A 7,836-nucleotide genomic window follows, 5' to 3' on the forward strand; every position below is an offset into this window, starting at 1 on the left:
ACGACCCGGACCCACCCCGCCAGCTTCTCCCACCCTCTAATACAGCCAATTGTATTAGTGTGAACGGCCAGCCAAGCTGGTGACAACCCCGGAGCTGTGAGCGAATCCAGCGTCTCCGGGGTTGGTGACGAACGCAATCTCCGTTACGCCACCTGACCGCCCTTTCTTGACATCTTTTTGATCATCTCTTCCTGCTTCCCTATTTGGCGATTCATTTAAAAAAAAGTATTTCCAGATTCAGCACTGCCCTCTAGCTTCCTCACTAGACAGTGCCCTTCTGACGGCTCCTGAGAAAACCCTTTTTTTTTTATCATGTCTGTAATGTATTCCTGCTGTTTTATTGCTCTACCTTTTTCTATTCAACTCATACTTGCAGGCCTTTTCTCTTAATGTTTTCCCTCGCCTTTTTAATTGCCGTTTTGTTATGCTGAGGCACTTGGTAACTTTTGCTTTAGAAAGTGCTGTATAAAGTTGTGTATCATTAGTGTTGTTGTTGTTGTTGTTGTTGTTGTTGTTGTTGTTGTTGTTGTTGTTGTTGTTGTTGTTGTTGTTGTTGTTGTTGTCATATTCGACTATGCCTAGTGTCCAATACCAAACTTGAAATTAAATGCAATTACTGTAACTCTATTTCAGTGTAAAACATTTCCAAATAAGTTAAATCACAACAGACAAGCTCGTATGTCAGTGTCAGGCCCAGTGTAGCTGAGGGGTACAATTCCCTGACTGTATTGTTAGATATGATATTTAATACCACTACCTCATGTACTTTAACTTCTGGCCACCCAGTACAAGATATAAGTATGATGAACACTTTCCCACCTGATGAAACGAACCAACACAAATGTACCAAATCGAATATTTAATACAGCAAAGGGTGTATACAACATTCACTTAATTACATTTATGATTTGAAATGTTGAGTATGCACTTTTATGGCAAATGAGTATTCGTAGGTAAATCAACATTGAATGTCCAATCTCTGGTTGCGCAGGGAGTAAGTATACAACCTGGAATATTTAGGAAACGATAGCGATAGTACTTAAATGATTATAGCTGGATACACTAAGGGGGGGGGGGTCCCGCTGGTTGTAAGACAGTAGGAGGGGGGGGTTAGAGAAGTCGCTGGCGGTATCCCATCTGGCCGACGGTGTCTTGGGAGAATCCAAAGTCTTAGACCCAGTGCCCACAGAACCTCGGGCCGCAGACGAATACAGCTGGACCCTCTGTGGAACGGTATCTGCCGGTCCACAACGGAGAGACGTGGTGCGACCTCACGTGTAGAGCGCCGCCTCACCTGTAGTCCTCTCCGGGGGGTAATTCCAACACTCGACAGTGTTGGCCTTTATCCATGGAATAATCAAAGCACATAAAGCATAATCCAAGAGCCGTGGAAGGCTCGCCGTCGTCGGGTAGAGTAATCCAATATACAGGTCCAGTCGCTCTTGACCCGGAGCTCCTCGGATGCAATCACCACTAGGGGTCTGACCAGCCTGGATAAGTGTCCGGATAACGTCAGGAACGATGGGGGTACTGATAACTGTAGAACTCGAACCGAACGATGCACCATACATAAATAGACTATTATTAGGTTAATAGAATACGTCCAACTCGACGGTATGGTGCCAAACTATGACCATTCAACTATTAATCTACACGATATCTCAATGCCTATTCTGGGCCAAGTAGGCCCTACTACACCGCACGTGCTTCGTGGGGAGGCTTTTGCGTCTGTCACTCTGTTGGAGGGTAAAGAACTGGACTAAAAGAAAGTTCTACTTTACGAGCGCCATATATATATGCGCTATGAACAAATAGTACCACACGTATTTCGCCCGGCATATTACTGCGCGGAACCGGGGGTTGCCTCGACATGTTAGGCGGCACGATTGAACTTGAACCTAGGGGTATGGCAACCTGGCGCCAGGTTCTCGTCCAATGGTAGAATGAAACTATTATGGGCTGTTTAGTAGAAACGGGGATATTCAATGCATATTGTACAAGGAATATACAGGGGATATCAAACGATATACAAATACAATTAAATATATATATATAAATAAATATACATATTCGGTTTAATCTGATCCTTCACAACAGCCGCCCCCTAATTAGTCCCACCTAATTAGCTAAGCAGAGACAGATTAACCGCACTGTCTTCCACTCAAGGTCCGCTGTAAGGTCAGTCAACTCACAAAGTCATAGGGTCATGGTCATCATCGATAGTATCTGGGAGTCGGGGCAGTTCTATGAGCCTCGCCACGGGCCGTGTGTAGGTGCGCCCTTGGACGAGTACTTCAGCTGCTCGGACCTTGCCATCGGCACCGGTGATCACTTTGCTTACGCGGCCAGCCGGCCACATAGCTCTGGGGAGTGACTGGTCAACTATCATGACGACTGTTCCTTCTGTCAAATTGTCTCTCTCTTTTACCCACTTCTGGCGGGTCTGTAGAGACGGTAGGTAGTGAAGTAGGAAGCTGCTCCAAAACTTGTCAGCTAGTACTTGGCTGTACCTCCACATCCTTCGGCCGTTCGCTTCTTCGGGCCTGTACATTGTCTGGGGTAGCGCAGGGTCCAGCCGCCCCATTAGGAGTGTGTTGGGGGTGACTGGGTCGACATCTGCTACATCACTGGAGACGTAACCGAGGGGCTTTGAGTTCAATACTCCCTCGATCTCCGTGAGGACTGTCTCTGCTCCTGCGTGGTGCACATCCTCGTCGTATTTCTTTATGATCAGCTCTGTGACCTTGTGTCGGCTGTTCAAGACGATCGGGTGCTTAATGTCATCTGGTAGATCGGGGGCTCTCCGCAGGCGACCACCCACTCTGATGAGATTATGTGCGTCACTCTCTGGTGCCAGGTGAATCAGTCTGCTGTCTGATGGGACGGGGTTTCCTCCCTGTAGACAGTCTAGCTCATCGGGGAACGAGTCTCTCTGGGCTCGTTGTAGTAGAAGAAGTTCTGCTTCTTCGTAGTCAGCTGCTGACATGTCAGTGGTGGACTGAATCTCTGGGTGGTGCCGCAGGAATGTCCTTTGTTGCGCACTCTCTAGGGTAATGCAGTCATCTATGTTCGGGTCTGTGGAGGCGACAGTGCTCAGTCCACAGAACATAGGCTTCTTGTTCTCAGCCTCCTCGCTACTTGCTTCCCTCGGGGTGGGCGTAGGCCAGTCTCCTTCCGGGAGCTGGAGGAATGCTGGTCCGTCACTGTAGATGTTGCGACGGGTTAGGTCATCCAGGGACATTCCCCGGGTGATGACGTCAGCTGGGTTGTGTTTGGTATCCACATATCTCCAGCTTGCTTCTTCTGTTAGTTCCTGAATCTCGGTGACTCTGACTCCCACGAAGACTTTGTATCTGCATGAATCAGACTTAATCCATGTGAGTACTGTCGTGGAATCTGACCACAAGATTGTTCTATGCACCGGAATGGTGAGTTCACGTTGGATTAACGTGGCTAGATGCGCTCCTGCGAGGGCTGCGCAGAGCTCTAGACGTGGGATAGATTGTTGCTTACGTGGGGCTATCCTTGAGCGGGCCAGTATGAAAGCAGTGTGTATCTCTCCTCCCATCTCTTGGGCACGCAAATAAGCAACCGATCCGTAGGCTACTTCGGAGGCATCGCTGAAGACGTGTAGCTCAATCTCGCATGTCTCTGGCCTCACTGTGGATGGGAAGTAGCTGCGGCGTATATTGACACCTGGGAGTGAGCGGAGTTCCGTCTCCCACTCTCTCCATGTTGAGGCAAGGTGTGCGGGTATTGGGTCGTCCCAGCCCTGGTCCTTGTCCCATAGTGCTCGTACAATCATCTTTGCCCTGGTGGTTTAAGGTAGAATACATCCCAACGGGTCATATTGTCTGGCGAGTGTTCTGTACACACTCCGTCTGGTGGTCGGTATCGCCGCCGACCTTCCTTGCTCTGGAGCCAAGGGTTTGTGTCTATAGTGGAGCGAGTCTGTTTTGAAGCGCCAGACTAATCCTAGTGTCATTTCTTGGGCTTCTCCTGGGATTGTCGCCATCCAGGTCTCGCTGCTGGCAGCCTTGTCTGCGGAGGAAAGGCTGCGCAATACGTGCGGGTCACTGCTGGCCCACTGCCTGAGATCAAAGCCTCCTTTGATTAGGGAGGCGCGTAACTTGATTAGGAGAGCCTCGGCTTCTTCTTGAGTCGAGACGCTTTGTAGACAGTTGTCTACGTAGAAACTGTTCTTCACACTGTGTTGGACCTCTTCATCTGCTGCTGGGTCCTCTGTGACGTGTTTCTGTAGTGCAAATGTAGCACAGCACGGGCTGCATGTGGTTCCGAAGGGGAGTACTTCCCACTGGTAGATGGATGGGTTCTCATCTCCGATCTTCTCTCTCCATAGGAACCATAGCAGAGGCTTGTCCTCCTCTACTAGTCTCACTTGCAAGAACATCCCTTTGATATCCCCGCTTATAGCCACCTTGTCCTGGCGGAAGCGCAGTAGCACGCCTAGTAGGGAGGGGCCGAGTGTGGGGCCGGGCAAGAGCTCTTTATTCAGATTTTGGGATCCGATCTGGTAGCTGCAGTTAAACACAATGCGATCCTTGCCATTGTGATGGACCTTGTGATGCGGCACGTACCATGATTCGGTCGTCTGATCGGCCTCTTTAATGTCAATCTTTGTTACGTGTCCCGCTGTGATTAGCTTCTCAATCTCAGCTCGGTACACACTCTGTTGAGCGGGGTCTTTGGCTAGGCGCCGCTCTGTGTTCAGTAGATAGCGCTCCGTGGCGTCTTTCTTTGCGTGAAAGGGGGGCATTCCCTCTCGCCTCAGGAGTGGAGTTGCGTATCTCATCACTCCGCCGACTGTGACTCTCTTTGTCCCCTGCTCGAGTAGGTGGATGGCGTAAATGTCTTCTTTAGAGCGAATGTCTTTCTTTTCGTTCTTAAAGGGCATTGTCTCTAGGGTCCATAGCCTCTCGACATGCTGCAGGAGAGTGGTGTCTTCTTCTGTCGTTCGGGAGTGGAAGCAGCTAGTGGCTGCGGTTCGGTTGAGAGATTTAGCGAGGGGGCCTTGTAATGTCCATCCTAAGCGGGTCTCGACGGCTGCAGGACAGCCTCGGGGACCTGTATGGACCCGGTCAATCGGGACTATGAGTTCTGCATGGTCGGAGCCTATCAACAGGGTCGGGGTAGCGCCGTTTATGAGCGGGATAGGTAATTGGCGCAGGTGCACATATTTATCCATCAACTTGGTGACAGGGTAGGTGTACTGCGAGAGTCCTATTTCTTGGCTGGTGAAAGCATTTGTGATCTTGTACCGTCGCTCTGGCTGCCCGTTGGCTGCGATAGTGAAGGAGACATTCTCGCCCTTTATCGTCTTTAAATCTCTTCTTATTGTCCGAATCGTCATTTCGTTCTTGCTCCCCCGCAGTCCCAGTTGAGTCGCAGCGGAGGCGAGCAGAAGGGTCTTCTCTGACCCGTCATCAAGGACGGCGTAAGTGTCCATGACTTTATCCTGGTAGCTCAATGTCACACGGACTACCTTTAAGAGCACTTGAGCTCCGTTGCTGCTGGCGGGGTCAATGTACATGACACTTGCCTTGGTGCCGCTCCGTGGTGCAGGTATAGGCCGTCTTCCGTTACTATCGTGTAGTATATCTAGATGGGCTCCATCGCACCGGCTGCACCTTTTCTTTAGGCGGCATTCGGCTGCCATGTGGGGCCGCGCACATCGATAACAGCGCCGGTTGGACTTTATCCATTGGCTCACTTCTTCTGCATTCATCTTTGTGAATGAGTCACATTGTGACAGCCAGTGTTCTTTCTCACAGTAGGGACACGCTATCTTCCACTTCTCCTTTCTCGAGGGGGTGCTGTGACTCTTACTGCTCGGTACTGACTCTGATTGGTGCATGACAGTCACCGATCTTCTTCCATCACTTATTCTCCTGGGTCCCTCTCTGGAGCTTGGCGTGCTCCGCCCGAAGGTGTCCAGTCGTAAGCTGCTGACCTCTCTCGCCAAGAAGTCGGCCAGATCAAGGAGGGATGGCTCGGGGCCGTCGGGATCTCGGTAGTCCCTCTGCCGCCGAAAGCGCTCCTGTCTTGCGGGTGGCAGCTTCTCCAAAATCCTCTCAACGTTAGAGTTGGCGTACAGCTCATGCCTGCCCTTCTCCCGTTGAGCTCCCAGCATCCCCACCAGGGACTGCACTTTGATTGACAGGTCGTCTAGTGAACGATTGTCTGTGGCTGGGGGTAGGCGGTCAATATGCCTTATCTCCTGGATTACGTAATCCCATATACGCCCATATCTTTGATCCAGCGCTGCAAGGGCCGCTGTGTATGGGGTCGAGGAGGTAGCATAGGCTAGCGCTATATTGTGCGCTCGCGGTACTTTCAGGTGCTTCAATAATATTGCATACTTGTGGCGTTCATCAACGACATCCACCATCATTGTCTCTAAACACATCCGGAGCTCCGTGTACTGTGCTCGACTCTCATAGGCGAAGTCTGGGAATGGCGGCGTGGCGTTGTATGACGCCGTGGATGGCTGATACATCGGCGAGCGTTGGGGGAGAGACCTCCTGGGCGAGTCCCCTCTTGCGCCTCGCTGTGGGCTGGTACTGGCAGGGTACCATGGCCCGCTGGTCCAGGTACTGTTCCTCGGGGCTGGTCGTGCTTCGTGCTCACCCGTAAATAGAGTCGGGGGTCTGTAGCGCAGCGCCGCGGGGGTATAGCCTGGACTGTATGGGACCTCCTGGTCCGGTGGAGTACTGTGCTGTCGTCGGGCTTGGTTCTCCTCTTCTCCCTCTTCTTCTTCTATCAAATCTTCCAGATCTTGTAATCGTTTATTTAGCTTCTCCGCAGTGTAGGCCGCTCCTTCCTTGTAGCTGGGTCTCGCTTGGACCGGTATGGGAAGGGGGTCTGCGGGGGGTCTAGACTCGGTCTGTTGGTCAAGTTCAGGGTCGCTTGCTCGTTGCGGTGACGCTGCTCTTGACTGCTGTCTCGACGAGTTCCTTGAGCCCCTGGCGGAGGGAGAGGGAGTTGTCCTTTTGATCAGCTGCTCTATTAGTTGCGCTTGTAATCTGTCGCGCTCTGCGTCTCTTTGGGCACCGGCAGCGGCGCGCTGGGCGTCGGCGGCGGCGCGCTCTGTTTCTCTTTCGGCGCGCTGGCCGTCGGCCCGGTCTCTTGCCATATTCTCTTCCATCTGGAAGCGTCTCATCTCCAGACTTGTGCGCTGTTCTTCGCTCCGTTGCTGTGCTTGGAGGTGTTCGCGCTCGCTGGTCGCCTGGGCTTGGAGACGTTCGCGCTCGCTAAGCGTCTGTGCTTGGAGCCGATCGCGTTCGGTAGAGGCTGTCAGGCTGACGAGGAACGCCTGTTGTAGTATCCTCTCCGCTTCGCTGGGGGAAGGCGGTAGTGGAGGTGAGCCGCTCCTGCGTGAACCGCTCCTGGGGGTACTCGTTGGGGAGTCCTGGAGCTCTAGTTCCTCGGCGCTCTCCTCTGCTTCTTCCGTGCAGAGTTCCCTCTCTGTAGGGCTATCTTCTTCCCGGGGCGTGTCGGGGACTACTTCTTTAGTAGTGGCGGGGGGTAAAGGCATGTCAATTCCCTCCTGGTCCCCACCGTGGGCTTGGTCAGTTACATTAGGACCTACTAGGGCCTCTGTGGTCGGGGAAACCTGGTCGTTAAGGTCAGACATAATTTTACTTTCTACTTTTACCACGTTTACCGTTTGTCGAAGGCTAGGTAGTTGACTGACAGTGTAAGCCTCTAAGTACTGAGGTGTCTGTCGTCTGCGCCGCGGGCGTTCTAGGTTAGGAGGATCGTTTCGTGGAGTGTTCATCATAGGCCATTTCGATATTAATAACACTATATTAATAT

This window comes from Notolepis coatsorum (genome assembly GCF_963971535.1).
Source record: "Notolepis coatsorum genome assembly, chromosome: 11".
Classification (NCBI taxonomy): domain Eukaryota; kingdom Metazoa; phylum Chordata; class Actinopteri; order Aulopiformes; family Paralepididae; genus Notolepis; species Notolepis coatsorum.